Genomic DNA, 24,404 nt, shown 5'->3' on the forward strand with positions numbered 1-24,404 from the left:
TTCCATTGATGAGATCAGCGTTGCCCACAAGTCAGAGGCCATTTTCATCATGAGCAAAATATGAGAAACTGACTGGCAACGTATTCTTAATGAGCTCTTTATCAAAGTAAAAGGCGCTGTGGGTGTACATCTGACTGGGCTGCAGGGATTATATACGTTCTATAAGCGACTGGGGCCGCAAGGTCTACGTGTGGTCATTTGTATTTGTTTGCTGGATGGAAGCATTTGTATCGCCTACGCAGACCAAGACTCATGTTGGACCAAGTATCTGAGATCAGTGATGAACTTCACAAGCCTCTTAGAAGTCACCAACAAGGAGGCAATCCATGGTAAGTGGCGATGCGAGGATATTTGTTTCATCAAAGAAAGGTCCTAATGCTCCGTACCGTCATGTTTTTTTTAACACTTTCCCTTTCAGAGCCGCAACTACGGACTCCAAATCTAAACCTAAAGATGGGATTTCCAGGCGTTCGCTGCAGTCGCCTTCAATCGCTGCCTGCCTGATGTGGGTCACTTTTGTTTTTCCCAAGAAAAAACAGAAACCAACAAGGAATATTCCCTTTGTTTGTCTAGCGTGAGTCATTCACCTGATCTGAACCAGCAGAGAACGCTTCCATGCAGCAGTGAAGGTCTTGCAGGGCATCCAAAGGAAGGAACTGAGACAGATGGTGAAGTCCGTACCTCCTCATTGGATGCAACGTACTTTGGTACGAGGTACATTATTCTAAAAATAAATCAATAAATAACCTTAAACTGTATTATGGAAAGCAGGAAGTGAACAAATGTAACAGTTACTGATTGTAAAAGTACCAGATGGAGGGGTAGGATTTAATAAGCTTTGCTTCTTCCTACTCCTTTTGGACATGTGGAACTGGGAACTGATTATGGGATGCACTCAATTGGAATCTGATGCATGTTCTAATGAAATAAAACCATTACCATTACCATTACCATTACCATTACTATAATACTATACAATATACGAGTGTATATATTATACTATACAACCTTGGTTACTGTCCTTAACTCCCAAATGGATGCTAACCACATACATTTTCCATAAGCAATAATGTCATCCAATTCATTTGCTCCAGAAAAGCCAAAATGTTAACACAAAGCACATTTTTATACTTTTGCAATGATAGTTAGCCAGGATGCCCCCCCCCACTGAGTTTGCCTTGGGCCCCCAGAGGACTACATATGAAATTATATGTAGATATGATCTATATATATATAAATACTGCTTGGCCTAACGGTAAATAAATTTGAGGGGGGGGGGCTTTTCCAGCCCACATCGCCAATCACGTGTAGTGGAGGCAGAGAGGAGGTTGAGGTGGGGGGGGGCTTTTCATCCTTTGGAGACACCGGGCCATGAGGGTGGAAATGAGAAGCACGGCGCCGCACAAAAGACCCCGGCGCCGTGGTTTTGTTTGGGCCAGAATGATTCCCGTGGCCGAGCAATAGCGCGAGACAAGCGCTGGTGAAATAGGGAGCCTCTCGCTCACAGGTGATCTATAGTTTGTCAGCACCAATCAGCCTGGAACGGGAGAAAAGTCCATTCATCTGCTCATGCCTTATTGAAGAGGGGGGGCCGCTTTTGAATGCCTCCAGCCCACAGGGGCACTATGGGATGGAGCCTATTTATCTTTCCTTTTATCGGCTGCAAATGCACCTTTTGGTCTATAGAACGTCCAGGCGCTTGTTTCAACGGCGAGGAAATGAATAAGCATGAGGAGCCAATGAGGAGCTCTTAGTGACACCCAGTCGATATGGTCAGAAGGTCTCAGCAGAAACAAACAAAGACAAACAGAGTCGCCTACTTCCTGACGTGGAGCGTTCCGTTAAGACCAGGATTTTATGCAGACGAAATATGGTCTGTTTTAGCTCGTCGGGAACGGAAACATATGCATACGGCGGCAGATTTGCATTTAGACAAGGTATTTCAAGGGCATCATAGACCGGGACAAATATGGTACTGTTACGTGTACTGCGGATGCCCCTCGGGATATCTTAGATTACGCCAATCCCGGTCTCAGCTCTACAAATCCTCGCCACGATCCCTGCTAATCTGGCTGCGTACTCCGTTAAAAAGTGATACCTTTCATCGAGGGGATGCTTCCGGAGACGGAAACGTGTTCCGCTGACTCAAAGTTTGGCGTTAATACGCCTTTCCATAATGCATACTTTCTGACGAGCAATTTGGTTTCAGATGTGCTCCAACTGAGCCCATAATTCCAACAAAGCGCAACAAGCCGCGCTTTATTAACTGCAGAATCAGTTCTTCCGGAAAACAGACTTTGTTCTTAGTGTTTAAATATATATGTGTATATATACGTACGTATATGTACTATATATACAATATATAGAGAACCTTTCATAGCAAGCAGCTGTACATATTTCCAACCATATATATTTCCAGCTGCGTTTTTAAGGAATTCTTTCTTTTAGTGTACGTCTGTCCACTCAGGAAGAGACAGCGTTACATAAAGTCACCCACTCAACAATATGCTCATATCATAATATGCTCATATCATCTGCTGTCTGTCAATCATGAGATGAATTACCCTACACGGGATTGAACCTGATCCTGTTAAATCCGGCGTCTTGCTTATCGGGTTGAGTGCCTGGCTAATTCGACTTTATTGGTCCACTCATCTGCTCATAATACAATTTGAATGCATGACGGACGCACAAGCTTGCGGTTCATGTAGGGATAGCCGTAATGTCGGCCCCGCCCATATTTATTATTTTCATTACCATTACAATATTGCTATCATTTCTTCTGCTCAGAAAATTGTCATGCATCGAAAGGCCAAATCATAATTTCACTGATTGTACTAGTCCAGAGCATGGGTGCCCAAAGTGCGGCCCGGGGGCCACTTGTGGTCTGCATCTCATCTTGTACTGGCCTGAGGCACATTAAAAGTGGCCAGTCCAGGGTGGACCCCGCCTGGGATAGGCTCCAGCATCACCCCGTGACCCAAGTGAGGATAAGCGGCATAGAAAATGGATGGACGGATGGATGGATGGACAATAGCAAGAGTTTTGAAAAAGAACAAAAAGGCAAGCATGAACAATAAAAATATTTCATTCAACTTAAAGGCCCTTCACAATAAAGCGCAAAAACGTGCAGTACAGCAATAAAGCAATCAGTGACCGAAAAGCAGCGGGCGTAGCGAAGTCCCAGGTACGGCGCTTTTTCCTTTTCCTCTGTGGACCCCCCACCGAGGTCGCAACAGGATGTACCATTTTTTGATGCTGCATTTTTGTTGTGTTTCCACGGAGAACATGACAACATGAAGAACCCACCAAGTATCTGACCGTACATTGACGCTAAGCGATTTGCGGACACAAAAGAGGACTTTTTGCCCAAACATCTGCACCAAGACGTACGAAGCTCGATACAAACGTCAGCGCCTGTTTGACGTGACAAGAACCTCAGTGGCCTTGGAGTCTATTCCCAGAACATCAGCACGTCCCGCCTGCACCCTCTGGGCGTTCCTTCCGTAGGAGCCATTATGTCATGAAATCAATATCGGCAGTAGATTCGAGGGGACACTGCAGTCGCCTTTCACGTGAAAGGAGAGGAGCGGCTCGGCGGCGTTGAGCTCAGCTGTTTGCGGTGCAGCACATATCAGTTAAATAAATCCCACTCAGCCGGCGAGTTGAGAGAGCGAGCGAGCGAGCGAACGAGAGAGACAGAATCTTAACATCCTGTGAACCCCAACACTAAATTCCACTTCACCAGCAGACCGTCTTCCAAATTTAGCCTGCCCTCTGCGATGCCCTGCACCAAGTTTGCAAAGTAATTCAAGATTTCATCTTAAAAGAGGGAATTTACAGCCCGGCTGTAAAAGCAAGTGCTACTACAGCGGCACAATGCATGTTGCAATAAAACAATATGAGATCATAAAGTGTACACAATAATGCATCTTGGAGGCAGATTAAATGAAAATCAGGGAACCAATAAGGCCTGTAATAATACACTCTGTCAGGGAGGCCGTAAAGCCGCCCGGACACTTTTATTCCTCCGGGTGGCAAATCACCACTTTTCATGAATGCAGCAAATCAGCTGCAGTCATAACTGGATATCAATTCCGATTTGCTAACGTTCTATCTGGACGGAGGGAGATCCTGTTTTCCGTCCCGTTTAATCCAATATGACAAATATATCAAACGCTCCACGGGTCCCGTAGTCCGACAAGACCGTCCGTCGCAGCCGATCTGTGTTGACGACATAACGGAGTCATCTGGTTCCGACCGGATGGAAATGTTCCGCGGCTCTTTGTGTCCGTTTGCACACACGCTCTGCCTTTCTATTTGTTGTCATGGAAACTTTTGACCATTTGCATTCTGTCACTTGTTGTGGTTGGCGTCTTGAGCGCCACGGAGACTTGGATAAAGACTCGGCGGTTGGAGGACCTTGGCTCGGAAAGTTCCACTCGGTTCCCGTTCAAGGAGCGACTGCAAGGCTGAAGGAATACAAAAGAGGCGCATCGTTTGAAACTATCAATTGTAGCACGCCGGCCCCTATTGGTTCCAAACCTCCAGACCCGATCGTGTCTGCCATGTTGGATTCGATGTTCATCATGGAATATTTTATTGATTATTGACTATATATATTATATTATTTATTATTATTATTTATATTTTATATAAATTATTTATTTTATTAAATTATTTATATTATTATTATTATATATATTTATTGATTAAGTTTTAACACCAAATAACACCCGTTTAGTACATTGTTTACATCATATTGTGCAACCAGTTAGCCTCAAACTCAACGTTACAAGTCAAAAACGTAGCGCTTCGTATGCTAAGCTAAGGACGCTAATGCGGCTTGACTCACCGCAGCTTTCATCGGACAAACGCACGAACCCAGAAACAGCAGGGACACCCCTTTACAGAGTAGATCTCCTTCAAGGCGAAGAAACGCAACGTTTGTAGCAACTTTGACAACATTTGACACGAGCACCGTGTTCGCTTGTTTTAGTTTGATCTTTGCTTTTTGTATTTAAGGGAGCAGCAGAGCAGAGAACACGTCTCTTTATTGTGCTTACTTGTTTTTCTTCTGCAATTCCCTTCCAGGTGTTCCCCTTGGGCCTCAACACGACATATGTAATATAGACGTGTTGAGTGGTGTGAAAAGCTTCATGTTCTTCACACACTCGGCCAAGTGCAATGTGTTATGAAAAAACTACAATATTTGGGTCTTTTTTCACTAATGAGTGTAAAAAACATGCAAATGTGGCACTATGGTATAGATGAATACATAGAAATAGTTTCCCCCATTAAAGTATGATGTTTACGGTCACTTTTGATAAAAAAAAAAAAGAACCACTGTTAATGTCCATTGTGCCGTGTTAGTGTAATACAGGTCTTGGCCAGCAGAGGGCGCCCCAGGCACCAGTAGCTGACGTCCTGCCGGAAGACGAAGAAAGAAGAAAGCAGCAGCTGCACGGCAAGGATCTCCAGGCCCAAACTAGGACACCAAATCATTCCATATCAATATAATGTGTCCAAATCATCACGACTGTTGTCACTCAGGTGTTTTTTGGTGAGTGCAATGTTTTATTACTCACATGCTTTATGTTTTGGTATGTTTTATTGTGGCTGTGATTGAACACTGCACAAACACAAGCAAGTTTTGAGTGCTTGGAACTTGGAATCTTGACTCCCTTATCTGGTTTTTAGTCTGCTGGTTTGGAGGATGTGTCATTTAAAGCCTAGGTCCCAATCGGATGCATGATTTTTGGTGTTCCCAAATCAATGTTTTTTGTTTGTTTGTCCATGGAGAAGATAGTTGTGGTGACCATGAAGGACTAAGATCTCCATCTCATGGAGGACCTATGGAAACCGCAGGACACATACATATGTTTGTCTTGCAACCTGAAAAAAATGTAACACCAGTACACTTGGACATGGTGAAGAACGTCTCCATTGGTGGGTTTCTTGCATTGTCTCTTGCTGTAGGAGCCCACACAACCAGCTGTCTATGAGCAAGTTGTTGGTTTGTACCACAAGACAAACATTTAGAGGTCTTAACTAAAAGAAATAACAAAAGAACTCATTTGCATGCTAAGCCTGAGTCCAAACGTGAGTAGGCCCAACTCCGTGTCCTGTCAGTTAAACAGATGAGAGCCTGTTGTTTTGAACGAACGTGAAGCCACTGCACGTTTTAGCGCAGGGTGGGCCAGTCCATTGAAGGCTGCATGTCACCATGGCAACGCTGTATGTTAAGTTAGTAATCAAAGGCCCTGGAGGACAGGATTGGTCTTGTTGGTCACTTATTGTATTCATTTGTTGCTATATTGCTTAGAAATGGAAGAACTGGCTTATATTTGCATGTCTCGTTACCACCATACCAGTCATACCAGTCATACCAGTCATACCAGTCCTACCAGTCATACCAGTCCACTCGGTGCAACTGGATTGACAGCATGACTAAGCCTTTCTGTTCAGTCGTTGCTGAATCTGTAACGTTCCCTGCAGCTTCCCAACATCTGGCATACGACGTAGCCAGTTTTGTCCCCGTCCTTGTGTTCATCTTGTTGGACCGTGGCCGTCACCAGTCTTCATGTTGGCACGTGGCCCAGTCCTCGGGCTCTTCCTGGTCCTTGCCAAGCTCTGTGGCAACCGTTTCTCTCAACAAGGACCCTTCCCGAGTGCTCGGTGACAAGGCATGGAACGTCCTGTTTATTAGCCAGGGCTGATATTTGGCAGTGGAATTGAGATTTTCCGACGCTGCGGCCCGGTGTTGGTTAAGGCGGCCGGCTGTGTACATCTGGAAATGAGCGGTGTGAACATTTTCCATGCATGCTTCAAATGAACCAAACCATTCCCATTATACTACGGTCACACTCGAGGTCGAATGAGCCAGAATTCCTGGATATTGGAATTGCATTCTAAAAATTCTGACTGCATTTTGACTGCATTCCAAAATTCTTGTGGCAAGCCAAGCGTTCCAAACGCTCCATAGCATGATAACAATGACAGGAAACTAAAGTACACATTTTACCTTCATTGCCGCTGCGGTGGTTTTTTAACGTTCGATGAAGGTGACTTGTATCAGGGTTCTGCAGTGAGAGCTTTGGAGAACTCAGCTGGCGGCAAGATGGCGACCAAGAGATAGTTGCAGGCAGGGGGTCTATTAACGCTTTGGGGCACCGGGCTTGACAGCTCCTTACTCATCCGGGCCCCACAGGGAAACGGATTCCGGCTGTAGCGGTGGTCAATACCGGTGCTTCCCCGCGTACCACCTGGATGGAGGCTGGCGTTTTCCGTCGTTGAAACATTATTGTTCCATTTGGGATTTGATCCCAGGTAATGCCGCCTTTATTTTTCCTTCTTATTGCTGACTACAGACAATGTTGGCAGGTGGCCCCCCAATCTTAATTTAACCACAGTGCATGGATACTTAAACATAGTGCAGACAATCAAGGCATTGTGTGTGTGTGTGTGTGCGTGCACGTTGCAGTAATCACAAGAGCATCTCGTGCATTGTTCTGAGAGATTGTTGAGCATTGTGAGACTCTCAAGGCAATAATTTAGTCCATTTGGTGGCCATTTGTTGCTGATGTGGGCCAGGAAGAAGCACACTAGCGCTAGTAAAAGTGTCTCCGCTGCTTTGTTTGGGGTACAATAACATGAGAGTTCATTTGCTTGGCTTATTATTGGGGAGTTTTTGCTGTTGTAGCAACGCCAAATGCATGCAGATTCAGGAACACGCAAAGTAAGTCCAGCCGTCACAGTTCCTAACTTTTGAACAAAAGCGAATTTACACTAGAAGGCGAATTATCATCCGTTTGGAGTTCAACCAGCAACCCTTTCCAAGCGAGGGCCGCTCATATTGAAAAATGAAAGGATGCTACTTTGATATTTTGTAAAGCAACACATGTAGATATGCTAGACGTGATGCATATTTCAAGAAACGACAATGACGAAGGTGGAAAGGCTAACAGTACCAACTTTTCACTTTTTTCCTTTAAAAAATGTTTTATATTAAATTCAACGCTACAAAAATACATTTTTTCCTCATAATATTACAAGTTTACTCTTGTAAAATTGCAACTTTTTTCATGTTAGAACATTACATGTTACAACATTATTGTTGGAAAATTGTCTTAGATTATAACTCTATTTGAACTTTATTGTAAAATGACTTGTGTAATGTTTACCTGTGAAATTGTACTTTTTCATGATGTAATAAGACTCTTTGGAGGACCCCTGCGTTAGCGGATTAACGCCACAGATGCATTTAGCTCGTTCCTTGGCTTCTTTGTGACGCCTTGACAGAACGTTCCCAGGAATGGCAGAACGGAAACGTTTGGACAAATGAAATGATGACGCCATCCTGGTCACGCTCTATTACGTGCCAGTCATCTGCAAAGTATGACTACTGAAGCTTTATGTTATGCTTGGTTCCATTAACTAATCCAAATGGGAAATTATGTTTTTATTTATTACGGTAGAATAACATCACCGACAGCACGTCCATTTTAGCATCCCATTTGCATGCACGTGTCCGTTGTGTTTTACCTCACCTCAAAGTGACGCTTTCCATCAAAGACAAACAATTGAAGAGAAAGTTCATCCTTATGTCATTGATATCCATCTGAATACAATATTTCCAGAAAGAAGCTGATATGATTGTGAATACATAGCGTACATCGCCGTGCTTATGCAGATGTGACTTAATGGAGTCTGACAGCTGTGCCGCTGTTATTGATGTACCCTGGAAACATAATGAAAGTGAGAGCAGTCCTTAACAATAGGTGGCAGATGAAGAGTGAAAATATTCACACGCTCTGACAGGTTAGCGTTGGCTCGCCGCTGTGAGGTCCCTGTCATTAGTGAAGTGACAACATGAAAGTCCTTGTACTTTCAGGCGTATTGTGAAGTATTTGTGTTTTGCTGGACATGGCGTGACGCTGACATGGCGGTGACATGACGGTGACGTGATTGCTGAGTACTTTGCTGCATTTTTACCCATCATCCGCAATCTTTGTATGAGACATGAGCACGCCTTTCCCTTTTCTGTGTGTTTATAAAGATATACAAACAGATAAAGTGGCAGCACATAAAGGCGCCAAGCTACACTGGCTTACCATCAGGTTACCATCTTACCACATGCTCCCGACATGGATAGACAAGCTAGTTGGAGATCAGTGTGCACTTTTCCTTTCAGGCGATGAAAGCGCGTTCCCACATGGTCCTTGTTTATAAACTTCCTCGGTTTGTCATTCAAGTCCAGGTGACGAACATTGAAATTCCGGCCACCTCCAAGCCATGGTCATTGTTAATTAAGGCAGCTGTGATCTGACTTGTTGACCCCCGTAGCTCAAGGGATTGTGACGGGTTATGGAAGAGCTCATGGAATCTGGCCTGTGGCCCAAGTTCTTTCCATTTTGGCCGTCTGCAGTGTTTGATGCATGGCAATTTAAATCCTCTCGTCTAATTAAATGTGATCTGCACTTGTGCTAAATGACTTTTTTTTGCACGGTGAGAGATATCAGCTGTCTCTCACACAAGGTGACATTCCGCATTTCCATTACGCCGGATTATAACAGGTAGCTCGGACTTGGAGAGAGGCGTGTGTAGAAGGTCGCTACCACACTGGAAGTCCTTTTTTTTTATTTCTGGTGAATAAGTAATAGTGATGAGCAGACTGCCAGCCACGGGGAATCGAAAGGATTTGGGGCTTAATTCACAGCTTAGCTAGCCCATCTCTGGTGTCAGCACAATGCAAAGTTCACTGCTAAATCATTCATGAAATAATGCCATCAGTCAGCCAACAGTCCATGCAAAGTGTTGCGTTCGAAGACCCGTTGTTGTCAATAACCACATAGCATGACGCCATCACGTGGGGAATACTCCACCGTGACGCTAACATGACGTTGCCATGAAGATATAAAAACAGGATTAGCCCTCTGAAGGGTGCAGATCAGATACCCCCCCCAGTGTTCCTCTCCGACACTCTGTCCTGTATGTAGCTGTGACTAGCATCACCAAGTGGGTCACAGTTTTTACTGCAGGTGGGTCTCTTTTTTTATCTGTTTTTATATCTTTAGAACAGAGAAAATAGATGCTTCACGTAAGGATTGTAGACGAGAATATTTTGGAATTTATGTCCTGAATGGCTCCTATATTGGGTAATAGGAGTGTGAAGATGACTATAGGGATGTTATTTCATGTCAAGAGGGCTCTAATATTTAGAAGGTCGCAAACAGGTTTATATGCATACTTTAACTACAAAATATTAAATTTATGAAGAAGGACTCTGCTTTGCAGTAATTAATTTATCAGGGTCAGCTCTGGAACCAATTAACCGAGAGGTTATTGTTTTGTACTTTTCAAACACATCAAACAGTCGCACAAAAAACCTTGCTTGCTTAACTTGAAGCTTTTCTGCTGTGAGGTAGCAAGTATTAATAACATAACATTGTACATTCTTCTTCAACTTGGGAGTTAAATGTCATCATCATAAAAAACCAAACTGCCTTTCCGGGGGTCCAAATGGTAATGATTTCCTAATTAATGCTGAAGTGTGCTTGACCCTTTAATGCGATGTTGGCTACTCACATCTGTGAGCGTCTTCAACCCCATCGTGACGGCCTTCAGAGACAACGCTGTCCGAATAGAATTTCATTCCATTGCTGTATTTTTTCCCACATCCTTGTTACTGTGGCAATGTCGCATTAGCTGAGCTTCAAATGCCTGGTAAATCAGCATGACACTCATTACGGAGCTGTACATCGCCTTTGATGGGTAATGATGATGACACGCTCAAACATGTCACCTTTCTGATCTTTCTCCCAAAAAGGACAACGGTGCAATAATCTTGGAAATGACATCACTTGACGTCACGCCGTCTATTTCAAGGTGGCTTGAAAAACAGTCATGTTTTGTTGATTGTACAGTCGTCCCATCATCTTGGGGTTTTTTCGAGAATTAATTCATCGGCCTTGTCTTGTAATTGACCTACGACAATTGGTCTATGACAAAAATATTGAAAGACACGTAAATGTAAATGTATGTAAACACCGTTAGCACGTTTATCTGCTGGTGACGCAGGAGCAACTGGGGGTGAAACATCTCGCCCAAGGCAGGACGGATGATTGAACCCACAACCTTCAGGTCTACCAACGTAGCCAAGCAGTAGTGTGTAGTATTGTGGTCACTAGGCACCTGTGACATGATAGATATGACGTTAGATTCCATTACCAGCCCACATGCCATGACCGAGACCAAATGGAAAAGGTTCTCCTCTCATTCCATGTGGAAGTGGTACATTTTTGTTTTCTTTTTTAACTGTGATAAAGGGAGGCATGACTGCATATGAACTTGTTCAATCCCAGCCACTCCATACCGCCCATTTTTACTTATTTATGAGGAAGCTCCCAACCTAAAGAAAGATTAGACTCTCATCTTTCATCAGAAAATGAAGTTTGAACAGTAGAACATGATGTACTTAGGTTTTAGCAAATAACAAATTAGGGAGAAAAACAGCTTTTTGTGAAAAGATTTAAACATTTCAAGCAAAACTTTCACTTTGACACAAACTTACCCGTATATATTTCCAAAATATCTAAACTAAAAGGCGCTTCTGCCACCGTGTTAAAAATTATTATTTCATATTAGTAGTCCAAAAATACCGAAAGACAAGTTATGTGCGGTATTCCGGTCACCAGGCATCAGTCATGTTCCATTGATGAGGCATCCTGGAAGCTGGAATGGGAGTTGGCAGGGTCCACACGTATCCATGGCTACATCCAGGACCCGGGAGTCGGCATTAAAGAAGATGACCTGCCCCATCAGCAGTGGATCCCGCTGAACCGCCTGCGAACTGAGATTGGACGCTTCAAAGCATCGCTGAGGAAGACCGAGCTGCATGTGAATTCTGGGAGCCTGACCAGACTGCAGACCACATGATCACACGACCCGGCCCCTCTACAGACCTCCCTCAGAGGCCGGGACCCGAGCGGGGACGTGGCTGAACGCTACTGAGCTGGATACCTGAAGACGACACACAACGTCATATTACGTGACCTTCACACCGCACGTAGTCGGAAAAAAGTTCTCCTCCCATTCCGTGTGGAAGTGGTAAGTTTTTGGCTTCTTACTTTGTCCTTCTTCCCTTGTTTGAAACATTTTTGTGAGTTTAGAATAAGAAAATTGGTGAGGCTAACTGAGCTAACCTGTTAGCTAACCTGTTAGCTCAGTAGCTTGCTATGCTAGTGGCCCAAAGCCTGTGCAATGTGGTGTCAACAAGAATAATAGAAGTATTAAGGTGACTATAAAGGGTGTAGTTCCACGCTCCAATGATATTTATGACGTATTTAATATTTAATTTAAATATTTTTGATTAAGATTGAATTTTAAATGGACTTATCGCGGTCAGGTCTGGAACCAATTAACCGCAGTAAACGAAGGACGACTACGATGTATAATTTTCTAGTTGTTTTTATTTGTGTACAGTATTAAACATTTCCGGGTGTCCCCATAAGAGGGATCTCCATAAAAGGAGGACCTGTAAAATAATGTTAATAATGACTTTCAACGCTCTGCACTCGGGTCAAGATTATTTGCGAATGTGTTGCGATTCCTCCTGCTTGTCTGACGGCCACTTGCTGTGCCAAGCGTTTCGATCACCCCCCCGTGTCGCTGTTCGGGAACGAATGAAAGCGGCCTGCAAAGGGAGCAGAACATGGCGGTGTAGTTCAGGTCATCCATGATCCTGATTAAATATGACAAATGAACTTGCTCTGGGACAGATGCTATTAATCACCGACGGGAGGAGTGATTTATTATTTCTTAAGTTGAATCGCTGAGCCTGGTTGGAAGAATTAAGAAAGAAATACAAAAAAAGGAATAGAAAATTGTAGGCACATGATCCTCGGTTGTGGACTGGTTCTGCATGAGCCGATGGCGAGCGACAAGTCAAGCGGCGTCTGCCGGGGGGAGGACCGGTGCATCCGACTGTCAAAGCGCATGCATCAACAATCTAATGTTGGCGTTGGGGCTTTGTGAAAAGAACAGCTTTTAGCAATTCTGTCTTGAAGAATTTGATGCGGAGTGTTGATGAGAACGGCGCCGCCATTAGCTTGGTTGTGTCTCGGTAGGCCTCGCCTTTGGTCACTGCGGTCACTTGAGTGGCGCCCGTCAAACACGTACAGCAAATGTCTTATGTCACGTGCAATTAGAAGCGTGTTGGCAACATCAACATGGAAGCAAGCTGACAGAGGTCAGTTGTTTGATGTGGGATTGGACACGAGTCGGAAAACAGCTTCGGAACATGATCTTCATATCTTCATATCTTCATATTATTATATTGGTGTGCTGCGTAGTCATAAAAAGCTTCAATTAACATTTTGGTCGTTGAAGACATTCCACTGTGACTGATATTGGAGTGTGGCTCATGTTTCTCCAACCATGACGTCTCGGTGTCATCAAATGGCTTTTGAGTCACCGTAAGAAATGCTGGCCGGGTTACTTGTTACCTGTCAATCATTCCACACAGCAGGTCTTTGAATTGTAGGAGTTTTTCTTCAGAACAAAATGTATGAGGAATGAAAATGTACTGGGTTGTTGTTGCAGACTGTACTTGTTGGATTGTGTACTCCGTCTCTCAAGGTGAAATGGGTCAATGGCCTGATGCAATATTCCTTTGTGCTTGTGCTTTCGGACAAGAAAAACCGGCTTCTTCACCCGTCTCAGCTTGAAAGACGGACTCACAACACAACAATACAACAAGTACTGTGTACATCAGGCTGAGTACATTTTCATTCTTCATACATGGGATTTTGTTCTGAAGAAACAACCTCTCACGGTCCCTTCTTTTGTCCTCATCGCCCCACGTGTCCACCTCACCCTGGTAAACCTCATTCTGGACCATCTCTGATTGATACGGCTGCCCCCTTTGGGGTTGAAATCCTCGAGGGAGGGTTTGGATGTGGGGGAGGGATGGTGTCGTAGACCTCCCCCTCTTCAGAAAACTTTCCCTGGACATGCCTCTACCTGTAGAGGACAGATACTTTGGATCCTGCAGCCAGTCCTCAGATAGGGCTGTCCTACCTAGTCAAGTCCAACCAATGACTGCTGCTGTGGACCACCATTATAAATCCATCAGTACCAGCCAAATGTTTCATTGTGCACAATGAAAGAAAGGAAAGTTCATGAAATCATGAGGGGACACCTTTTATAGGGCCCCAAAAAGAGGAGCAGGGGACAGGGGCCAACTGTTTACCATCCATTACCCAAATTAGAAGAACACATTCTAATGGAGCTGTCTTAGTCTACGGCCATCCCTCACTCGTAAGAAGATTTGGCCCGGGAACATAAAATGCGTCCATGCCTCCCACCTGAATGGATGACGGCCATGTTGACAGGGAGGTGTGTTCTCACGCGTCCGGGCATCAATACTTGTTGAGCTAAACCCACAAGAAGAAGATTTGTGTCTAATCCCCGTCTCCATCTATCAGCTTTACCTGCTGGATCCACGTGTGCCGGGTCTTTCTTCACGGTCCTGTTGGCACTAAACGATGAGTGAGTCATGTATTTTCACATTTGCCATAATTATTCAGCTGCTCAAATGGCGGAGATGTTAATACAAGCTGAAGAATGTGCTTACAATCCAGCAGGTGGAAACGACATTTCCTATGAGGCCACGTTGAATAAGCAGTCGTGATTTGTCAAGTTTAAACTTTCTAAATAGTTGGATTTGGAAAGCCAAGACTGAAGTGTCACACGGAAGCCACTTTGTCCTGCAATGTTTACGTCAAAGCAACCACAACATGAAAACACATTTCATTCGGCACACTCATATAATAATCACAGTTCTTTGGCTTTTCTGACAACTCCCGACTGGCGCTACCACATCGGTATCCCGTGTGGTCCCTGAAGGGCTCATGACAACAGCAAACAATGTGTAGGCGACAATAAAAAAAAAACATTTGTTGTCATACTGGTGAGATCAATAAATAAAGAATGACACCATTTTGGTAATGGTAACGTAATGGTAATAGTAATGGTAATGGTAATGGTAATGGTAATGGTAATGGTAATGGTTTTATTTCATTTGAACATGCATCAGATTACAATTGAGTGCATCCCATAATCAGTTCCCAGTTCCACATGTCCAAAAGGAGTAGGAAGAAGCAAAGCTTATTAAATCCTACCCCTCCATCTGGTACTTTTACAATCAGTAACTGTTACATTTGTTCACTTCCTGCTTTCCATAATACAGTTTAAGGTTTTGTTTTGTTTTTTTTTTCGTTTTAAATAATGTACCTCGTACAGAAGTACTAGGTGATATGACCATACAATGACATACTGAAATGCTATGGCTAGCTCTCTCGCTTGTAGAGAAGTATTGGATGACATTTTTAGCTAATTGCTTATTTTTAGCCTTATGCATTATTTTAGCTGTTTGAAGATGAACTATATCAGCAAGTATTTGTGATTTTAGAAGTAAGGAGTTAGTATGTTCTCTGCAGGCGGCATTATGAATTATCCTTACTGACCTTTTTTGCAGTACATTTAGCGATTGAAGATTGCTTTTATAGTTATTAGCCCATGTTATGATAACAAATGCTATCTGGACGTAAGACACGAACCATTAGACGCTACAAAGCTGTGTTGGCTGACATTCTGATCATGTTAGGCACACCATTAACTACTGAGGAATGAAGTGTTGTGTTTGTAGAACTCAACGCCATGACCTAATCCAATAAGTAGTTCCCGTGTTGTGTTCCTGCTGAGAACAATCAGAAACCGTCGAGAAATGTCTCTTGTATGTATTTGTCTTTTGTGTTTTTCACTTTTTGTCTTGCAGAAAGGTTGCAATGTGGAAGAAAACATCACAATGAACTCGCACTAAACCGTCCTTGTCATCCGGCGGCTTTGCCGCAATGAAACCTTCAGCACATAAAAACAGAAAATCTTGAGAAAATGTTCTGAAAAGGAAAGTACTGCATACAGACTCGCTGTCACGTTTTTGCAGCACACCTTTGATTGTCGCGGAGAGCGCCGTCTCCGCAGGAGAGTGGACTTTGTGGGTGATGACTACATTTGTTGAGCTTGTACAATCAGTGGGGAAGGTCACTCTACAACATAACGATGATACAGAACAGAACACGAGTTCATCAGCTGAAAATGGCAGCCTTTGTCTTGGCGCACGGCGGGCGTCGTCAATCCTGATGACAGAAGCACACGTGATGAGGTGCTACGTCCAAACAGAAAGGACGCTCCGCTAGCTGCTGCAAAGTCATGTGCTTTCGAGAACACGCAAACCCGGGGTGCAGTGGTACTCATACTGTAGTACCGTAATCCCTCCCGCTGCTGTTTACCTGACGTGAGTCATGAGTGGTAAAAGTCACGCTTGCTAGAAGTAAACTCCAAGCCAACGCATCCTTTCAGTCGGAATGTGTTACTTTGCTGAGTCCAATTTAAAGCACTCGCTTCTTGAAGTGTGCTCGCCGTCGCTGCCAATTCGGTAATGAATAGCCTCTCTTCGTGTCCCAACGTTTGGCGGGCAAAATGGTGGATTGAGAGGATAAACATTATGTTTGTGTAACGCAAAAAGTGTGATATTTAACCAACTCACTTATCGTAGTGCGTGCCCTCGTGTGGTAATATTCGATCATAAAACCCTTACATTTGACAAAAAAGATGGGAAAAGAAATACAAATCAGGTGTTTGGTACTAATGGTAAATGAAGTACAAATTACTATTAGTACTACTCAGTCGCAGGTGGTCTATTTGGTACCTGGACCATCAGTCAGACACCGACCGGGGGAGCCAGTACCAAAACACACAAAAAATAACCTTTGGCAGCGTTTTGGCGTTTTGAGATACCTACACTACTATTACACTACTATTGTACTACACTACTACACTGTACAGGCATTTGGAATATATACTGGATAATATACTGTCGAAAAAAACCAATAGTTAGCCCAGTGGAACAATATATATACTATGCTATATACAGTATATAGTAAAAGCAGTGTGATTGACCCCACGAGAGAATATGATTGGCATAAACGAAGCGGTCAGCAGTAGAGAAGAAATTAAAACAAAATGTTTTTCTATCAGCTGTGATTGGCTGGTGACCAGCTCAGGGTGCATCCCGCCTCTCCCCCAAAGTCAGCTGGGATAGGCTCCAGCATCCGCCAACCCTACAGAATATGGATAGAGCCACTTTTTGAGTGACCGAGCCAAGCGAGTAGTCCGCCTGATTCTGACAGCACCTGAGGTCCTCTGGAACAAAAGTCTGTGTCGCTCTCCTGGTTCGATTCAACTTGGCTGCCCGGCATGAATACTAATCTGATGAAGATTAGTAATATCTGGCAACGCGCCCAAGTATTGTGATTGCCATCCGTGGACCACACCGTGGTCCTTTTCATTTGGACGCTGCAGTGATCTTTGACGTGTATTGACTCTGTATTGTGTTTGGTGTGCTAGCTTAGGACGGCACCGAGAGCGTTTGGAAGCAAAGGAACTGATTCAGCACCGGGAGCTCTGGGAGTCCAAAAAAAGATCCTAATTCGAACAAAATGTTGGAATGCCCGCGGCTCCTTCCCAGTGGTTCTTTTATAAATTGGGACATAATGTTTCAGTAAGTCAAAGCATCCGTTTTTTTATGGGACAAACGCGGTGATCTGTGTCCCGTGTGCGATAAGATACACGAGTGCACATACAGATGCTACACCTGCAGAATTGTGCGTGGAGCGAGCTGACGCCAGTGTGGGGGGGGGTGCAGATATAAATGGCCCATAGCGGAACTATTCCCAGCGGGCACATACTGTAGTGATAGTCAAGAAAGTTCAAGGTATAATCTCGGTGGGCCCGTGAGGGGGGGGGCTAATGAGTGACTGGAAGTGGGGGTGCAGATGATTATACTTTACATACCAACCTTGGCAACTCAGCCTGTCCTTTAATGACGGCATAATTCAGTGTTCACCTTGGGAGACTGCCACGGGTTTTTGGTTTATGAGGTCACCCTGGTAACCTCAATCATTCAAGAGCGTGCTCTGTCTTTGCTTGGGTGACTTCCCCAAACACACACACACACACACACACACACACACACACATGTATTTGGGCATGCCGAGCCCCGTTACACGTCCAGCAGCATTACGGCTTGGGATCACAATCTGGCTTTAGTGCCTGTTTGAGATCCTTGTGCAGGGCGGACTTGTAGTTCCGAGTGGATTGATAGCCGTGCATATAACCCTGGATTACTATTAGTTGGAGTAACAAGGTTGACTTTGGTTTATGGTGTGTAGCCTATGAATATAATGCCGTTATTTACGGTGGATGCCGCTATCGTTTTGTCACTTTCCCATCAGCTCTCTCACATACCAAATAAGTCTCGCAAGGCTTGTGACGAAGAAGGCAAAGCAGACTGATTTAATTTGTTTTTATCAATACTGTGTTTACAGCTCAGGCTCAACCTTCTGTTGGGAATTAATTGCACTTTTACATCTTTATTACGTGATGTGCTTCTGCCGTGCGTATTGACTTCACCGCCGTCTACCATGGCGAAACATTTGCCATTTTTTGTAGCAATGTTTACTCCCAGGCATCACTAATTGATACTAGATCTTATTACGTATTGATCAAAAAAAGGCTGCCGCACGACTAAGAACAGGTCTAATTGGATGATGCGTGTACTGTATATATTTCACGTGGCTGTTTTGCAATACAATACTGCATACAGATGTATTAGCATAGCCATCATTCATGCAGGACGCCATGCGTGTCTTTTCCGGCCTGACTTCAGCAGCCGTGATATTAAAGGAAGCGCATGTGATTTGACACCAAAATTTGGGTACATTGTGCGGATGGGGTAAAGTGGCTCTCTCGCCTGCATTATTAAAAGCCTCAGATGTGTTTTTCTTGTTTTGGGCTGATGGAAAGATATGATGGTGAAGCTGTGCGGAGCTAAAACATGAGACGACTAAATCAAGTGTTTGTGGCTCGCAAAGTAGAGACGGGAATGCTCCGTTCTGGAAGTGATGTCTGTATATTTAGGACAAGAGTTTGGGAGTGTGCGATGATCGCTGAAAGAGGAAAAAATCATCAGTGGCTTTGTTGCGTTGTGTGTTGTTGGAGGGTTAAATGTTTGATAATAGACCATCCTGGCGGAATAACAACATTCCGTAGACAAATGAAGCCGTGGAGTGGTTGCCAGTCGTGTTGATGTTGCATAAAGCATTTTTTAATCTTAACCCTCCTCTTGTGTTAGGGTCGGCACCGACCCGTTTTACATTTTAATGCATAAAAAGAATCACATAACATTTCTTTATTGCATCAAGGCTTCATCAGGAAACTCTATTTCAACAAAATAAAAACAAAAAAATAATTTTTACTACATTTTAAAATGGTCTGGTTGAAATTATGACCACTGTATTGTTAGGGTCGGTTTCGACCCGGTTATAATAATATGACTATAAAGCAATATTTTGAGCCAAAACTGAAATCATAAGTGTACAATCATGTAAGCTTCAGGGATTCTCATTTTGTTCAATAACTTTTTCCACCTTTTCTTGACATGAATATATATGGGTCAAAATTCACCTGAACACCATCGATGTTTCTTTAGTGATTAATACTAAAAAGGGAAACTAAATCAAACTAATTGATTTAAGAGATATTTTCTATATCCCTCAGTAATACCAGGTAACAAAAGAATATGATTCTTTTGAGGTTGATTTTACCATTTTTGGAAATAGAAATGGAGGGGTATAGTGACAAAAAAAGGCCTCCATGCCCACACCAAAAGTATTAAAACCAATATTTCCATGGATGAGGAAGCCAACCAAGAGATGAGAAGCAAATTTAATGGTAACTAATACACGGGTCAAAACCGACCCGTTAGCATAAGAGATGACACCAGAACGCTAACACAAGAGGAAGGTTAAACTAAATCCAAGTTTGCTCTACTGTGAAGTATTTGTCTAAGACGGGGTGTTGGCAACCCTACGTGATGTCATGGCTGGCTTCTCATGACCTGGATTGCCATTGTTTTTTTTTGTGATCGGCTCTGAAAAGCACTCAACGCAGGCCAATCACGTCTTTTTATGGGAATCGACAGCCGATCGATCGGAGCATCCCAAATGATGGTGGTACCCTTGAGGGAAAAAACAGCCTCAGGAAATCGGCTGATTTTGTGCATTGACATTTCAAGGTATTCCATTTTGGAGGTTCCACTGTATGAAATATAATTTTAGTCTCAGTCTCCAGAGACTTGATGCGGACTTCTGTTAGAATTGGCGAAGAAGCACAGGCTTTTTTTTTTTTTTTTTTTTTTTTAATGACAGCTCTCAGCTTATTTGAAGAACGTCCACGGAGCTGGGCTGTGAGTTGCCATTTTGGATTGTAGTCAAGCACCTGTCACTTTTCTCACATGCGAGGGCGTGTAATGCTGAGAGGGAAAAACCAGCAGGTGTGAGGTACTACTATTGGACAAAGTACTACTTTCACTGGAAACAAACAAAAGATGTACTCGTGTGCCAAGCGGGAGAGAAGCTGTAATAATTGTTTGTGAGCTCCACTTCTCACCTGCAAGGTATGCTTTCTATGATTTCTATTTCATATTCTATTTTTAAAATGGCTTCTCTCAGAATGTTGATCCACCAGGGTATCTCTGTGATTGCCCTGAACTTGGTTAGCGAGTATAAGAGTTGACCTTCAGGTCACTTGGTATCCGACAACAATATCTATTGGGCCGGTTGCTCATCCTTTAAAGGAAAACCTTCTTTTATTTTTATTTTATTTTTATCATCATCCTGAATCCTTATGTGAGACATGGACACATATGTCACTGTCTTTCCACTGTTCTAAAGATATGCAAACAGCTAAAAAGACGCAGCTAAGAATGCACAGAATGGGAAACACTTATTCCTCCTGTGAAGCCTTCTGAACAAAGTGCTAACAATGCTCTATTTCCATATACTGTGACACGCATGCTAACCATGCTACAGCTACCCATTATTAACATTGGTACGCCGATTGGACTCCTTTGCTGGTGCTAGCGACTAGGGACGCTACATATTGGACTTGCCGCCACTGCTGCGGTGTTTTTGTGTTTGAGTTTACAAAAGGTGTTGCTACGTGAAATGATGGCGGTTGTGGTCATGCCAAGTATGACATCATCATGTCATCATCAATGAACCTGCTACTGTATGCTCCCAGCAGGGATGGAAAACCATAAAACCTTGTTGCAGGTTTTTGGAGGTCTTTTAAAGGCGGCCTTTCTAGGTGGGTCCCATTGTGTGCATGAATTAGCTGCCTCCTTTTAGCTGTTTTTAGCACACACAGAAAAGACAAAGACGTGTGTCCATGTCTCGCATAAGGATTAGGGATGATGCCCCCCCCCTTCCAAAAGCCAGCTGTTCCAAAAGGAGCCTTTTAAGTCCGTCATCAGTCAGTGCTGCTGTACGCCGGCGTTGTACAGTAGCTCCTTCCTCTCCTTCCTGTGTGTGGAAGCACGCTGGCAAGGGTTGACGTTACTAGACTGCCCCCCAGTGAATGCTCAGGAGCGGCTCCGTTTCTGCAGGAACTGACGGATGAAGCTGCTTTGAGCGCACCCCCCCCCCCCCCCCCCCCCACACACACACCTGAAGTGGTAATAACTCTGGATTCAACTTGTAGAAATCATCCTTTGCAGACGTTTTCTGACAGCATGCGACTTGAAATACGTCACAAGATGAGGATCTCAGAGCGAGAGGAACACGGGTGGACCCGTCAGACAATTAGATGAAAAGGGAAACATCACTTGAAACAGGGGTGTCCAAAGCGGGGGCCGCGACACATTCTACAAATATGAGCTAACAACCAGCAACAACTACTAAAATGGAACATTCCACTCATCCAAAATGTTAACAGACAAATGTCATTTGTAACCTCATGAGAAAAGGCAGCATCTTATGAGAATTATGGAATATTATTGGGAAAAAATTATTAGGAAAAATACCATCATTTTAGTAACCTAATGAGAACAGGCAGCATTTTACAAGAATTATGGAATATTATTACAAAAAAATACCATCATTTTAGTAACCTAATGAGAACAGGCAGCATTTTACAAGAATTATGGAATATTATTAGAAAAAATACCATCATTTTAGTAACCTAATGAGAAAAGGCAGCATTTTATGGGAATTATGGAATATTATTAGGAAAAAAATATTGGGAAAAATACCATAATTGTAGCGTAAAGTCAAAATATTAAAAGTATTTACCAAACATAAAATCATGTGAATGACTCAAGTTGAAGCCAGTAACTTTGGACATGACTTGACTTGAGACTTGACTTGGACCTGAGATTAAAGACTACAGATGAAAATACTTGGTAAGTCCAGCCCAAGTTTCAGGACAATGATTAGCTAAAGCAGTCGCTAGCTGCTCTTTGGAACACATTTTTTAGCTGCGGTGTGTTCGAGTGAACTGGTTGCACTCGAACACGGTTGCGTAGGACAACGGCAAGTGCTTCACGTCCTTCCGCAGATAGCGTCACGCCACTTTCAGAGGTTGGACCTCATGAAAAGTAAATATACAAATTTGATATTGCTGCTCTGCCAGTGCAACGCATGCCTTCTTCATGTGCCCGTGAAGCAGCGTTGGCATCGGTAAGAATGACCGCCGCACCAAACACAAGGCCGGTGAACGTTCCTTGGACCAAATGCTCTTGGAGGCAGTTGGACGGACCTGCATAGACGGCAAGAAGACGGACAGCATGTTGTCGTTATCTTCCACTTTCACTCTCTAACGCTTTCTCCTTTTCCATTTGATTCCCTTCCTGCGTTAATCCAGAAAAACCTACACTTCCTATTTGTCCAATCCCAGCCGAGGGAGGATGTGTCACGTATAAAAAAGATGTAGTCGCTGTCGTTGGGCTTTGAAAGGAATCTGCTTGTGTTGACAGGCAGTCCTGGCAGCGGTTGGAATAATAAAAAGAAGAAAACAGAAGAAGAATATAAGGGAATGATGTCGGAAAAGCCGAGCGGAAAGCCGTAAAAACTACAATGCAAATAAATGAGAATGACTCATGTGAGAATTGCCGTCATTCATGGCAAACATGGAGCCAATAAAAGGCTTCACTTTAATTTGATGTATGGAAGAACGCAGATAAAAGCGCTGAACCCCGGAGAGTTTTTATTTTGTCTAATGACAAATGTCACTTTGCCTTTCTGCTGTGATTGGCGGGTGCCCAGAGGAGATTACGCTGATAAGCGTTGCTCATTAGTCTATTGTTTGTTATTAGAAAAACCCTTCTAACTAATCAGACTTCCTGCATGTTTCATTTCAGATGAAAAAGATCTTAATATTTGATAACAAAAAGCAAAATATATTTTTAATAATAGAATCCAGCAAAAACACAGTAGCATTTTAGCATGGCTGCAGCTGCAGCAATGGATTGTTTTTGCAGCTCCCAACCATTAAAAAGCTTAAAGGGATGAATTACCTCACATTTGAACTGGAAGCATATATTCCGCTAATCTATTGAACAATAGCTTTTGTAAAGACATAATTTAATGAACATCTGCTTTTCAGAGGATGCCAAATGATTTCACATTCATCTTTCTCTAAATGGATAAAGTGCAGGCAATTACATTTTTAATGCGACTACGTCTCCGTCAATTGGATTGATTCACTGCTTCAGCGTGGAACGCGTCATGTGATTTCGGAGGGGGGGGGGGGGGGGGGGGGTGAGTCTTTTCTGGGCTTTTGGGGGAATTTGTCCCATCATCCACAGTGAGACATGAACACATGTCTTCCTTTTTCTCTGGCTTCTAAAGATATACAAAGGGCTAAAAAAAAAGGCAGTCATTCATGCAATGGGATGCACCGATCCCGCCTATTGAAACACCTCCAGTGAGGTTTTTATATGAGAACGTAGTAGTACATACGTTCATGATAACATGTAATACTCGGTCTTTTACCGGAAGTATTCACAGATATTTCTATGCGCATTGACTTCATGTATAAAAACATAGAACCAAAAGCGACAGCTAGCGTTAACGTTTCCAAACGACAAATATAACACCACATCAGCAGCTCTGAGGCTTTGTGAGACGCTGAGCGAGTTTGTGGTGTACTAGCTAGCCATTGTGCTTTGTGAGGTGTCACTACACCAGTAATTTAGTGCTTCGGCATAAACATGTTAATGACAATAATAGCGATCCTGTAGCCTGGTTAACATGCAGGTCACATGATGCAAATGCAGCGCCATTGCTGCTTTTTTGAAGGTTTTTCAGAAGGCTGTGTCTCGTTATGCCCACTATTTTTAGCTGTTTTTCTATCTTTAGAATGGACAGAAAATAGATGTGTGTTTTTATGGTTAATGGGTTATCCATGATCACAAATGTAAATCGTGATTAATTGTACTTTTC

General features: G+C 43.3%; 1 long non-coding RNA gene across 1 annotated transcript in view; it reads left to right on the plus strand.

Moving 5' to 3' along the window:
- Positions 1-24,404, plus strand: part of LOC131110547 (uncharacterized) — a 52,900-nt gene that overhangs the window by 4,709 nt on the left and 23,787 nt on the right. Inside the window, exons 2-5 of the long non-coding RNA XR_013625267.1 lie at positions 243-329; positions 419-505; positions 574-707; positions 5,374-5,563. This is a non-coding gene — a long non-coding RNA (uncharacterized LOC131110547). The remainder of the gene's footprint in view (positions 1-242; positions 330-418; positions 506-573; positions 708-5,373; positions 5,564-24,404) is intronic.

This window comes from Doryrhamphus excisus, linkage group LG22 (genome assembly GCF_037039965.1).
Source record: "Doryrhamphus excisus strain RoL-2023G ecotype Guam linkage group LG22, RoL_Dexc_Guam_v1.1, whole genome shotgun sequence".
NCBI classification, from domain to species: Eukaryota; Metazoa; Chordata; class Actinopteri; order Syngnathiformes; family Syngnathidae; genus Doryrhamphus; species Doryrhamphus excisus.